The sequence below is a fragment of the Falco cherrug genome, chromosome 1 (assembly GCF_023634085.1).
Source record: "Falco cherrug isolate bFalChe1 chromosome 1, bFalChe1.pri, whole genome shotgun sequence".
NCBI classification, from domain to species: Eukaryota; Metazoa; Chordata; class Aves; order Falconiformes; family Falconidae; genus Falco; species Falco cherrug.
The window spans coordinates 40,812,688-40,826,185 of record NC_073697.1 but is presented as its reverse complement, the minus strand read 5'-3'; the positions used below and the strand labels follow the sequence as shown (position 1 = coordinate 40,826,185).

Here is a 13,498-nt window from a genome sequence, read left to right as displayed (position 1 = left end):
AAATGATGGTCCTAGTGGTACCATCATTTCCTCCTTGAGCAAGGGGGGAAAAACAGTAAAAGGTGAAGTAGGGTCCTGCTAAGGTCCTTCAGCAGGTAGAAGCAAAAAGAGAAAGAGAATGAGGTTTCTGTCTCCCGTGCAGATGATTTGGTTCAGCACTGCAAAACAAATATATTATACTGCTGATGAAGAGGTTGTAAAAAGTGTTTTGTTCACCCTTGTACAGCCCATGGGGAGGTGTCAGTGATACTGGGGAGCACCCACCCAACAGAGTTCACCTACCAGCTCTCCAAACTCCAGGGCACCACAAATGGAGAGGATGTAAGTGCAGTCCATGGGATGATGACCATGTCTGAGAACAATATGACCATCAAGGTGACTCCCCCAACTGAAGGCTTGTATGACCTCATGATCTTCGCACGCCACGCTGACTCTCAGGACCCTTACAACTGGGTGTGCTCCTATCAGATCCAATGCCTGGAGCCACGTAACAGAGAGAAACTGCCCCCAAACCCTTTTCATTTCTGGGGCCTTCACCAAAAGGTGAAAGATTTTGGCATCAAGGAGAGCAGCCACAAAGGGGAGCTGCTTGTTGCTCCACAGGGAACTTTGCTTTTGACTCTCCAGACATCCCGACCCTTGCTTGCCACGTACGAGCTGGTTAATAAAGATTTAGATGCTGCTCTGAGCAAGAAATGCCTGGCTGCTCAAGCTGAGGAGAAGAAACTGAGTTGCCACGTGCTCTGCCCTTTCCAGGGTTACTATCGACTCTCCGTGTTTGTGAAAGATTTAGGAGGCATCACGTTCAGGAACGTGGCCAATTTCCTCATTCGTTGTTTGAGGCCCCTCAGCCAGAACAAACTCTTCCCCTCGGGGCTGAGCATGAACTGCGGGAGTGGGATCAGCTCCAGCAGCCATGGTCTCTCTAACCCCAGCCACTCTGACCCCATCATCACCACCAAGCTGGGGAAGTGCAACATCACCTTCCATGCGTCAGCCAACATCGAGGTAGATGCCTGCTTGAGTAAGGACAAAGTCATTAGCGCCAAGTACCCCCTGGAGAGGTATGTCCTGGTCACCCACCTGAAGAGTAAAGTCAGCGTGTGCATTGCACTCCCTGAGTCCGGTGTCTACAAGGTGGGTCTTTTTGGGAGAAACAAGGACCACAAGGACTTTGTCCATATTTGTGACTACGTTATACGATGCTTCTCCAATCCCAGCTGGCCTCCCTTCCCCAGGGTATACAGCCTGTGGAGGAGAGGGTGCATGTTGCTAGAACCACGCACAGGGGTGCTCCAAGAGCAGAGCTGGGTCCAGTTCAGGGTCAAGGTACCGAAAGCCTATCAAGTTGTTGTTCTTGGGCAACAGAAGACGGTGCTGCAGCAGACCCTGAACATGGTCTGGGAAGGGAACGTGTTCACCGGGGCTGCAGGGACGCAGGTCAAACTGGCAGCCAAATTCAGCCAGCACAGCTCCTCCTTGGAGGTCATCCTGGCGTTTGAGGTGGGGGATGGCTCACCTGCCTCCCTGGGGTGCTCAGGGTAAGCCACAGAGGAGTGCTGGGTGTGCTGGGAAGAATGAAAACAGCCAGGGAAGTAAGCAAATGCCCTCAGAACTGAAGGATGTTGAGGAGACACAGACAAAACTCCCGTAACTTTCTGGCATGTTGGGGGGGAGCCTGGGTGTTACCCGCAGAGCTTTTCTTCCCACAGGATATCCAGATACTTGCTGGGGCCTCCTACCCTGCTTGGAGATGTTGCCGCCGTTTAAATCAGCACCAACATATGGAAGGCTCCTAATATGTTGCTTCTGTCAGAGGAAACCATTGTTCGGCTTCTCTACAGGAAGGATGTCTCACTGCTTATTACCAGCTTGAATAATTGTTTGGAATGTTTTATTTGACATTTATTCAAGAACTTGGAAACGCACATACTTTCTTCCTCTTGAGAGGACAACAACAAAAACAACAACAAAAACCCACCAACAAAACCAAACCCAAAAAAGCCCAAACTGGAGCCAACAGTTTCAGATGGCAGCAAGATTTTTAAAACATAAATATATAGTAAAGCAAGCAAGAACTCCTTGCAGAAGAACTCCATGCTTGGGCATAGGAAAGGGGAAAGGAAGTAAAGAGATGCTGAGTTTTATTGTCTATGTCTTTAAAATATCTTCCAGGTCTTCATTACCAAGGATGACATGTAGATATATACTTAAGAGCTAAGAGCACTGAGGGCTTGAAACAAAGAGAGAGGACAGGCAAGGAAGCAGCTCTGTAGCCAAAGCATCTAAATCACTGAGCAGAAAGCACGGGCAGCTCTGCTCTTAAACTCTGACACATGCTGCAAGGCACCACAAGCACTGACTCACTGAAAGCAAACTCGATGTTCATACTTAGGTGGGCTAGGACATACACAGCGGAAATATTCCTCCATGCCTGCACTGGATTGGTGCTTGAAGGGGGGATTCTGGTGGCAATGATGAAGAACAAGAAGTGTGGGTTATTTTTGGATGCTGTGCAAGAGATAGTGGGGGAACATACGGTCTGCTTTCTTCAGGTTTGGCAATTTAAACTTGACTGTAGCAAAAGTTCAAGTAGATTTGAACCTCTTCTAGACCTGGCAATCAAGATCCACATTTCACACCAAACTTGCTAGAGCCACTCCTACGTGTTATAAGATTCACCTAAAGAACAAAGTACAAGGACTAGTTTGGACTAAGGGAAACACTTGTAATGGTAGACATAGGCTGAACTCTTGCCCATGGTGCTAAAGAACAGTTTAAGAAGTACAAATCCCTTAATCTTTCTTTTCTGACCCAGGTTCTAGCTACTCCATACTGGGCCATCCACTTGGATGGCTAAGGGAAAGAGAAGCACAGTGGGACTCAGCTTCCTTGTGTGTCTTTCAGAATAACCATAGACACACACACACAAAAACCTGCTCCCCATAAGGCCGAGCAGATAATCCAGAACCCAGCCCCAAAAGCCAGAGCCTGGGAAGCTGCTGGCAGTTTGTGTTGTCTTTCAAACTCCCCCCACCAGCTGAGTACCTCTGCACGCACCTTCCATGACCAGCAGTCTTCTGGCCACGCTGCACTACCCGAGCAGGGGGATGCTGCTGCACAGCTCCCCAGACCTCTTCAGTACCTCCCCACCTGTGCATCATCCACAGGCAGCACCGTCAGTGCAACCACATCTGCCGAGCCAGCAGGCTCCCCAAGACTGTATTTTTGCTTGTGTTTTCTGGAGGCATTTTGGCTTGGCAAACAAAAAACACTGATAAGTGAAATGACTCCCAGTTCCCACTGCCACCTTCCTCTCCACGTTCTTTTCCTTGCCACTCAGTTTTGCTGCTCACTTGTGCCGGCTGTGGCCCTCTGACCCTCGTGAGCTGCTCCACGTATCTGTGCATACACATTGTTAGCCAAAACCGTCCCATCTTTGCCCAAATTTAAGCAGGTGGGCCATGATCACATGCCTCGAGGGAAAATGCAGCTTCCAGCTCAATGATTAATTTCTCTTTATCCATCATAACAAGGTCCAGATTAGAGTGACCTTGAATTGGGATCCAAACAACTTACATCAGAATATAATTACCTGGAGGTGCTGAGAACTATAACGATACTCCCACAAGGGATTTTTTTTAATTCAAGGTTCTGAAGTCAATCTACTCATATTTCCTCTCTGAGCACACTCGGGTATAACATGTAACCTATTTTAAATGTCATTCTTATTTAGATTTACATACCTCAAAGCCTGTGCCAAGAGCTCTAGGAGCCTTCACAATAAACACGAGCACTGACTCTCCAAAAATAACAGCCCTGGGGCAAGAGTCACACAAAAAACCAACATAAGCAAAAGAATAAACCTGTAAGTCTCTCCTCCCCTTGCTCCCTCTGCCCAACAGGATTAAATCAGGTAAATCTAGATTACCACACATACCTGCAGCTAAAAAACACACCTACTTCTGAACAAACTTAGTTCAAAAAGTCATTAGGAGGCCTCCAGGTGCACATGGAACTATGGATGGCCAAAAACCGAACAGGAGTGTGCTGGGCTGACCGTGGCTGGGCGCCGGGTGCCCCCCCAGCCGCTCGGTCCCTCCCTCCTCAGCTGGGCCGGGCAGAGAAAATGCACCGACAGGCTGGGGGTGAGGGCAGGGGGAGATCGCTCAGCGGGTGCCCTCACGGCCAGCACCGGCCCCGCTCGGGGACACCGGCGGCACTGATTGCCAGCCAGCCCAGAGCGGGGCAGGAGAAACAACCCCCAGTGCCGCCACCCCTTCCCCGATCCTTCCTCCCAGGCTCAACTTCATCCCAAATTCTCTGCCTCCTCCCCCTGAACAGTGCCCAGGACAGGGAATGCGGCTGTGTCAGTCCCTCACACGCCGCTGCTGCCGCTGCCACTGCTGCCCCCTCACACCCTTCCCCCCTCCAGCGCGGGGGCCTTCCCACAGGAGACAGTCCTCCATGGGCTGCTCCGCCATGAGTCCTTCCCACGGGCTGCAGCTGGGGATCAGCTCCACCGCGGACCTCCCCGGGCCGGGCCGGGGGGCACGGGCTGCCTGGCCGGGGGCTGCCCCGCGGGTGGGGGGCACCTCTGCTCCGGCGCCTGGCGCTGCCGCAGGATCTGTCCCTTGTCCCCGGTGTAAGCGGTGCCCCCCAGGCGGTGCCAGCGTGGCCGCTGGGCTGGGCCGTGGCCAGCGGCGGGCCCGGCTGGGAGCCGGCTGGCGTTGGCGCCATCGGGCACGGGGGAACCTGCTGGCACCTGCTCACAGGAGCCGCCCGGCAGCCCACAACGACAGGCCCCGGCCACGCAAACCCAATACAAGGAAGCTGCACAAAACTCCACAAGCCATCCTGGCTGAGAAACTTCCTTGCAATCAAGGTCAAAGGAGGTGAGGCCAGGAAGGGCTGAACCAGGACCCTGCACACTAACCACAGGTGCCTTTCCCAAAAACTGTAACACAGCAGTCAGCAACTGGACAGAGCTTTTACCTTCTTCTATGGATCCATACGTGATATGCATCAAACGTTGCACCCAGACTCCTTGGCTTTACCTATTTCCCTGTACTCTTGTCAGTTTTCATCTTGTCATTAGTTTAAATTACATTAATGCTTGTTTAGGCTGAATTTATCCAATGAGGCTGCACTGTTGATGTGTTTTTGTAAATTGTGGGGGTTTTGCCTTCTTCTTGTGCTTCTTCACTTCAGTGCTATTAAAACATGAAGTGGTCACCTTTTCCAAACCAGTGGTTGGACTTCACTGTGTTCGGTGTGCAGTGAGGATGGCGGAGTTTGCAGAAGCAAACAGAGATGGTTACATAGCTGTCAGACTGCAGCAAATGAACAGCAGGACAGTAAGACATGGGTTAAAGTCTTCCCATTCGCATGCTGCAGTCGGGATGAATTGTGTGTTCAGAGTACAGCACTGTCCACACATGTCCGTGGGTTTTCTATATCAGGTCATGCCAAGGCTGCAGTACCGCAAGTCACCATGGCAATACAACGATGCTTCTTCCATCCTTGGAGCAGGTCACAGCTGTATACATATGCCTACATGTGCACTGCATGTTAATGCACATGACGAACCAGCCTTGCTCAGCTCCAACATGCGTTCTTTGCAGCTCAGGTATGGAGGGTAGGGTCCAGCAGTGGGGATATCTGCAGTGGGGTAGGATTCACTGACTTTGAAAGACCACACTAGATTAAATGCCTACATTTGATCAAATAAGTCCCCCAATAAGCATGAGAGCAGCACAAATACTGCTGTACTTTGGTCAATCAGGACAGAGAATGTGCCGTGAAAAAATGTCCTTACATTGCTCAAATGTCTTCAAAATATGGAAAGACAAAAAAAAAAAAAAATCTATTGCAAGTAAAACATCAAGTCGATTTCAAACTTTTCCTCTGTGGCCTGACAACTGGGATTTCATGGCAAAGACACAAGAAAAAAAAGGGTATAGACAGGAAGAATATATGTAAGAAGTGTATTTCTCAAAGCAGGGCTAAGCTCTTTCATACAGTCACAAGAGGCACGTAAGTGAGAACAATCTTGTTCAGCAAGTCCCCAGGGATCTGGCTGGTAAGACAAGTGGGAGGGAGGAAGGGTTAAAAATATTTTTCAGAGAAAGTCTGGTTGCAGCTTGCATCTCGGCAGGCTGTCGTACAAGAGGGACTGGAGATAAACAGACTTCTGCTGGAGGTACCGTCCTCCTCTCCAGACTGGCAGCGCAATATTGATAACACAGCACTGAGCCGAAAATGCCTGAAAAGGAGTATGAGGATATAGCATGAGTGACTCCTGCTGTGGAAGTCCCACTTTCCACAGAAAAAAAGAGAGGAAATGATGAGCAGGCATTTCTGAATATGGCAAGAGAGAGACCTTCCAGAGCTGAAAGCTGGTGGGAAAGCCACAAAGGGCATTTCTATAACAACCAAACTGAGAGGTTAGCTCCTGGGTAGGCTAAGCATCAGGCAAACATAACTTCCAAATCCCACATTATTAAGGATTTAAACTACAAACCCCTTATACAAAGCTATCCAACCATGGACACCTCGTTAGCATTTTCGTGACTGCAGCCAAAGACGTTTCAACTCTAGAAGCAACGAAAACAAATCGCCACAGGATGTAAGTTGGCCAAGAACAAAGGAGAGAAGGAACAACTTCCCATTGTATCAAAGAGCCAACCTCCTTAGGAGAGACTTGCCAGGAGCACTGGAGTGATGAGAAAACCATGACATCACATTGGCAACATTTTGCTTGTTTTACCAAAGTCTTCCTTGCCCTGGCTTTGCTGTTTTCCATTCGTGGGTACACTGCATACTCAGAACATACATAAGAAAAGGACTTCTGCTATCAGCCGTTCTGTTTACCGCAAATAAAAGCACGGTAACCAAGGTTACTTGGGTTTTGCTCCTGTGATTTTTATTCCCAGAGAAAGCAATATTTCCCCTCCCTCTTTTTTTGGTGCACTGACAGCAACTCCTCAGATGAAACAGGGGTCCATTGTACTAAATCCTGAGCACAGGGAGATGGGCCCCACCAACAGACCTTGCAGCCAAGAAATAAGCAGATGTCCTGGGGTGAGATGCTACAGGGATGGACAGGCTTCACATGGCGGCTGCAGAGGCCAGTGCCTCCTGGGCAGTTGCCTCCAGGACAAGCTAAGTTGTCCCAGCTGTCCCCTAGACCCTGCTGCAACATCTCCAGGCATGATGCTACAGCCCTAGGAAGATCTCCTCAGTTCTTCCCAGGACCTGCCTTTGCAGGACACCTGGTCTGTTCCAGCCATATCACTAATTAGCTCTTTGTCTTGAGGGGGTTTTGATGCAATATCCATCTTGGATCAGACCAAGGGTTCACCAGGGCCAGGCAGGAGCCAGAACCCGTGCTAGTGGGAAGACTACAACCATACAGCCATGGTCACCTTTCCTTACCTTTCTAGCTCCCAGCAATCTGCAGTCCCCACCCTGGCAGACACCAAGTTTGCCTCTCCATTATTCTTACTGGCTCTTGACAGAACATTTCTTCTGCTACTTTTGTGTAACATAATGAGGAGTTCCTGACCTGAACTGCAGATTCCTCAAAAGAGACTCCAAAGAGGATCCTGGTAGCTAAACCCAGCTGTGGTGGGGCACACTGCACTGCTTCTGGAGGTCAGCCGCAGTGGGGTCTTCATATCTCAAGGCAGCTCCTGCAGCAAAGAACAGTAAGAACTGGCTCTAATGATGGATTAATGACATTGCTGTCTGGCTGGAGAAGGGTTGGCATGACATGTTGGCATGACAACGAGCTTGGCTGGTAATGGCACTTAGCTCCCCACAGCCGAGTGTAAACTGGCAGTGTGGACCAAGCATCTCATGGGAAGAGGCTGGAAGATCTCAAGCAGCAACAGGGGAGCCAGTGGTAAAACAATCTCCTCATTGGGCTCTTTAACCTTGATGGAATCTTTCTAACCTTAGACTCCAAGGACACCCAAGCATATGCCTGGTTTCCCCTCTCCAAGAGCTGAGAGAGGACACAAGGGAACATCCAGCTTCCATACACAGACCTTCTGTTCCCCTATGCTTTATAAACACAGCAGACAGGATTTATTTTATTTTAATCATAGCTGTTAAGTGTTTTCTTCTCCACAAACCTTTTCCTTTCCTTGAAGAACTTGTCCCCTGTGTTCAAGGTGACATCACAGGTTGGGTCAGCCAGGCTTGGGGTCCATTTCCAGATCATGTTATTGTCACAGTTCCAGCTCCTGTGCAATATATAAGTTCAGGTTTTATTGCAGTATCTCTTTATTAGAAATTTGCGTAATCTGCTCTTCCCCCCACCCACCCCCTCCACCCCAAGCCTTCCCCAAAGACACCTGAAATGTTCAATTCAGACTATCTCAAAACAGGAACAAAATATAGCTCAGATCCCAAAAATAGCTGCTATCAAAGAACCAACACAGATGTAAGGAAACAGCTGTGCGCTGTGTTTTCTTTCTCCTACTACCTTCTTTTTATCTTCACTTGGGAAGAGGACAGAATAACCTCTGCTCCTTGCCTTGCAATACTCTGCTAATTTGGGGAAGGTCTCCACGCAGGGATCAGCAGCCCCGCATGAACTTTAGACACATGCCGGGTTCTTTCAATGGCTTTGACCTGGATTTGTCACACTGAATCAAGACTGTCCCCTCCTGACATTATCTGTAGGGTCAACTAGAAAGCAGAATCTGGTTAAAGGGGTTTGGTGCTCAGAGTCTTCTTTAGCTGAGCTTTTCCTTCCAAGACAGAAAAGAGATTTGCTCAACATCTTTTCCCCATTATTTTGCTTTCTTTCCTGCATTCCTCCTGTGGGAGGCAGCTTCAGAACAGCATTGAGTCTCAGAGCATATTTCTAGCACAGCAGAAGCGATCAAAGCCACCTCTGTGGGGCACGGCTGTCTTAACACGTCCATGGAAAGAAGGACAAGTCTTCACGCACACCACAGATGGGGGGAAGCAGAGAAGGAAAGATGAACCCAGAGGGTGGGAAAGCCGTGCGAGATAAGGGCAGCCTTCAGCAACGCTGGTGCTACCAGGCAAGCCGTGCAAACCAGGCACAATACAGCAGCAAAAAGCCAGTGACAAAGCAAAGGTGCAAACAACTCAGTACCAGGGTTGTGCTTTGGAACAGCAACCATCATTTCCACCAAAGCCCAGCAGCTTTTCTGTCGGAGCAGGGTTCACCAGCTACCTTTTCTTCCATTAGAAATGAAAGAGGAAATCTGGCTGCATATGATAAGTAATTAATTGAAAGACTCTGACTTACAGAGACAAAAGAAGAAGAAAAAAAAAGAGAGAGAGAAAAAAGCAAATACAATTAAGTTACAAAAATTAATCTGTGGCATGGTGCCCTGGTTGACAGGTTGAGACCAGCTTTCTGCAAGCTTAAGTCTTGTACAGGTACCAGTTAACTCTTCAAGGGCTGACCCACAGCCTCAAGGCTTGCTGCAACACATTAAGGAATGCCTTCCTCAGGTGAAGGATGCTCTTAGCTTTACATCTACAGAGCTCCCCTTTTGACTTCAAGCACGACAACTTCCAGCAACCCCCATACTTCATGGCAGCCTACTTTGAAGACAGCAGTTAGGAATGAGAACGTGGGTAGGGACGGCATTGCATGGACAAACACACATCCTGAGCAAAAAACAGGGAATTAAACTATTACAAAACCTCTCAAATGTCCAGATCACAAAACACTGATTTGTTCCTTGCCTGTAAGTAGGATGCAAGTATAGAAGGCTAGCCTGGACAGCAATGGGAAAGCTGCTGGGAGAAGACCCAAGCAGAAGACCCCAAGCCCCAATACCAGCTTCTTCACAGCTCAGCCTTTGAAGGCTGTCTGCAACAGTGCACAAATTGTGCTTGAAATGTCAGACGGGCAGGACTACCGAAGGCAGAAAAGGGATGAGAACACCTCTGCGGCGAGCACGAGACACTTGGCCACGGCAGACTGGCTGCAGACAGTCAAAAATGTTCGCTTACAACAAAAGGTTGACCCTGGGCATGGGGAAAATGCCTTCCTGGCCCACTCCAGCAGCTGTCTTCCCCCACAGCAGGCTTTGCCAAAGGAATCCTCTAGGCTGCTTTTTGCACACATTAAACTTTGATTGAAAACGATCATTATTTTCCTACCCTCGCTGGCTGCCAAGAAAGTGGCAGATGGGTGAACTCAGCGCTGTCTGCAAGCCAGCTGAATCAGAAGCTCTCTGAGAAGCGAACTCCTCCATGCATCCCAGAGGGACCGGCAAGTTCAGGACAGAGTTTAACGTATCCTGGATGACATCGATGTGTCCCTGCTCTTTCACCACGTCCCAAGCATTGGGTAGCAGGCTGCCATCTAGAACCGTAAGGAAGGAAACTGGCAGTTCGAGCTGGTTGAAGCAGAGCAAAAGACCCCTGTGGCTCTAGCCACATGAGAAGACGTTCACCCTGCCTCCCAGTGCCGTAATTCCTTCCTAGATGCCAACACCTTGGGCTTCCAGCATTTCTGTTTCCCTTCCTCCTACTGGAGATGAGCTCTGCCCTTCACTGCTACTTTGGGATGTCACATCCATCCCAACAAGGCACCGCCAAGGCAGGCTTCCACCAGGCTGATGCTGCACACCTCGGTGCTTCCAGCAGTGAATCCCAACACATATTTCCTCCCCACACCCAGCAAAACAGCCCCATTGAGTTTCCCTGCAAGGGGAATCAAAGCAGAGGCTTTCTTGGGTGTATTGATCTGGGCTTGGCCTCATGCTAACATCGTTGCAAAGTGCCAGGTAGATATAGTTATATAGACAATCATGCCCATGGGTTGACCTTTAAAGGTTGCTTCCAACCCAAACTAGATAAGACCATGCAAACACTGGTCTCTCTTATCTCACATTACTCCAAGGAACCTTAGCAATTAGCCATACCTGACCCACCACAGCCAGTCTGGTCCTCTTCACTCCAGGGATGCTGCTCCCATCTTTTGTCCACTTTCGGCAGATCTGCACCAAAGATATTCTCACATCTGGAACACATTTCCACTTCAGTACTGAATCAAACAATAGTTAGCTTATTCATGCTGAAGTCGGCAGGAAGCAGGAGCGTGGAGCTCCTCAGGGTTCCTAGCAAGGACAGCAAAACCTGACATAGAGCCCCATCATTGGGGGCTCAGAGCGATCACACCACCCTTTCCCAGCCTCTACAGGTGGTATTGCCTCAGTGCTGATCCTGAGGCTGCTGAGGAGTGGCCCCAAGGGCATGCTGTTAGTTCACAGGAGCTGTGCTTCTGCATGTGGCGGGGACTCAAACTGCTTGGCTGTACCAAAAGACCCCCCTCCTCCTCTTCCTGGGGTCTCCATTCAGCTCTACCAATGAAAAGGTGGCGAGTAAGGCACAAAAAAAGCTTTTTAGGGAGGAATAAGGCAATACTCACTTCAGGTGGAGAAACCTCCGTAGCTGGATGCCCCAAGGAGCAGCAGTGGTCTTCTCTTGGGCCAATGGGGATAAACAAGATGGCTTTTCATGCATCTTCCCATCCTTCTCCTCTCACTTTCCAGTGCTTTAAGCCCTTCAGTGACCTCTTAGCGTGGGAGGAGACTCAAGAGGCTAAGCAACGCCCATCACTACCTTGCAAGATGGGTAAGATGACAATGCACAGAGATGGTGGGAAGGAGCACACCACACTTCCTTATGTGCCCACCCCATCCTCCCGCATTCCCCGCAGTGTCCCATCCCAGGACTGGTGCTGGTTTATTCCTTTGCTTTGATCTCTCTGCAAGCCATCATTTTCCCAGGAAAGTTTATTATTAGAGCTTGCACCCACCTAACATAACCAAACAAAAGCTGCTAGCAGAAGGGACGCCCTTTCTAAACCAAGCCAAACCTAAAATGTTTGTTTCATTTGCTTTGCAGCAGCAATTTTAATCTGCAGCCCAGGCTAAGCAAGTGCAGTCATCCCTTCCTTGCTTTCCTTTCCCGTTTTAGGGAGGGGAATTTAGGGATTTTACTTCTTTCTCCAGTCTTGCAGCCAGAGAGAGAAGCAAGCTGTAGGCCTTTGGTTTTCTCACAGAAATCTCTTTATCAGCCCCACTCTGTCATGACCACGTCCCACTGCCAGGAAGCAGGTCCTTGGGCAGGGGGACAACATGGCCTTTTAGCAGATTTATTTTAGAGAAGAAAAAGTTATAATTACAGGAACTTTTTAACCCCATCTCCTGAAGAAACAAAGCTGCAGGGAATCATAGCATGGGTTGGGTTGGAAGGGACCTCTAAAGGTCATCTAGTCCAATGCCCTGTCACGAGCAGGGACATCTTCAACTAGATCAGGTTGCTCAGAGCCAACCTGGCCTTGAATGTTACCAGGGCTGAGGCATCTACCATCTCTGGGCAACCTGTGCCAGTGTTTCACCACCCTCATTATAAATCGTTTCTTCCTTAAAGAATGGGAGTGGTTTGCAGTTTTGCAGCTCTCCATTAACACCTTTTAGCTCCTGGCCAGCCTGAACTGGACCTGAAGGAAAGGCTCAGGGCTCACATAGTTAAGCCATTTCTGCAGAGGAAAGAGATCTAAGCCATGCCCACCACTGGGGACGCGTTGCTTAACAGCAGAAAGTTGGAGCCAGCCACACTTGCATCCTTGCCCTAGGCTGGACCAGCAAGCTGAGAAGCATGGGAGGATGTGAAGATGCTTCTCTGCAAGCAGGAGAGATCCTGCCTCTTCTTTCTGCTGTACTCAGAACCAGACCAGGAACAGCAAGCAATTTCTTCATTTTCTTCCTAAAATTCAAAGCACAAGTTTTCTGTTCTCTCCAAGGCAACTTCTAACAGCATCTGTAGCTGCTCATGCACATGAAGACGTGCATTAGGTAGATGCAGGTCATCCTGGTGGTCCGTTCAGGATAGAATACACTGCACAGGGGCAGGTTACCCCTGATAGTGCAAGGCACATAAGAAGCACTGTAAATTCTAATTCTGTCTTTGTGTTCCTCTTCGTGCCAACAAAGGGAGAAGGGATGTGTCTGCTGGTACAGGATTAATTTCAGCCCTTATCTCAAGAGGTTCCCCAGGGAAATACAACAAAATTCTCTATTGTTGCACAGGAAACACATCTTTCAACAGTCTTCAGCATCAAACCTGCTTTTGGGACCTTCCCCGTCTGCTGGTGACATCCCTTCTGACCTCAAGCAAAGCACTTCCTCCCCATTTCCCCACGACGTGGCAAAGACTGCAAATAGCTTCGGAGTACCGGGAAGGCAGTGATCCCCAGCCTAGTGCCACAGCCGGGAGGGCACGTGAAGCCTCCACGTCCCACACTGGGTTTTAGGAAAGAGGGAATTGATGTAGGGGATGGGCACACGGGGCTAGGACCTGTGGTCCTTCCTGTGCTCACACTGTCCATGCTCCAGCAGTGGGACACTGAGCACATCCTGCACATGTGCAATCCTTGGACTTCAAAAACATCATGGACAACCCCCCCCAACTTCTGATTTAATGCACACAAGCC

At 49.3% G+C, this 13,498-nt stretch overlaps 1 long non-coding RNA gene across 1 annotated transcript; it reads right to left on the bottom strand.

Annotated features, from left to right (window-relative positions):
* Nucleotides 1–1,897: 1,897 nt before the first annotated feature.
* Nucleotides 1,898–8,284, bottom strand: LOC129737236 (uncharacterized). The gene is made up of 3 exons (XR_008734836.1): nucleotides 7,568–8,284; nucleotides 3,747–3,819; nucleotides 1,898–2,682 (listed from the first exon to the last, which is right to left on the bottom strand). It is a non-coding gene; the product is annotated as an uncharacterized LOC129737236 (long non-coding RNA).
* Nucleotides 8,285–13,498: the final 5,214 nt, after the last annotated feature.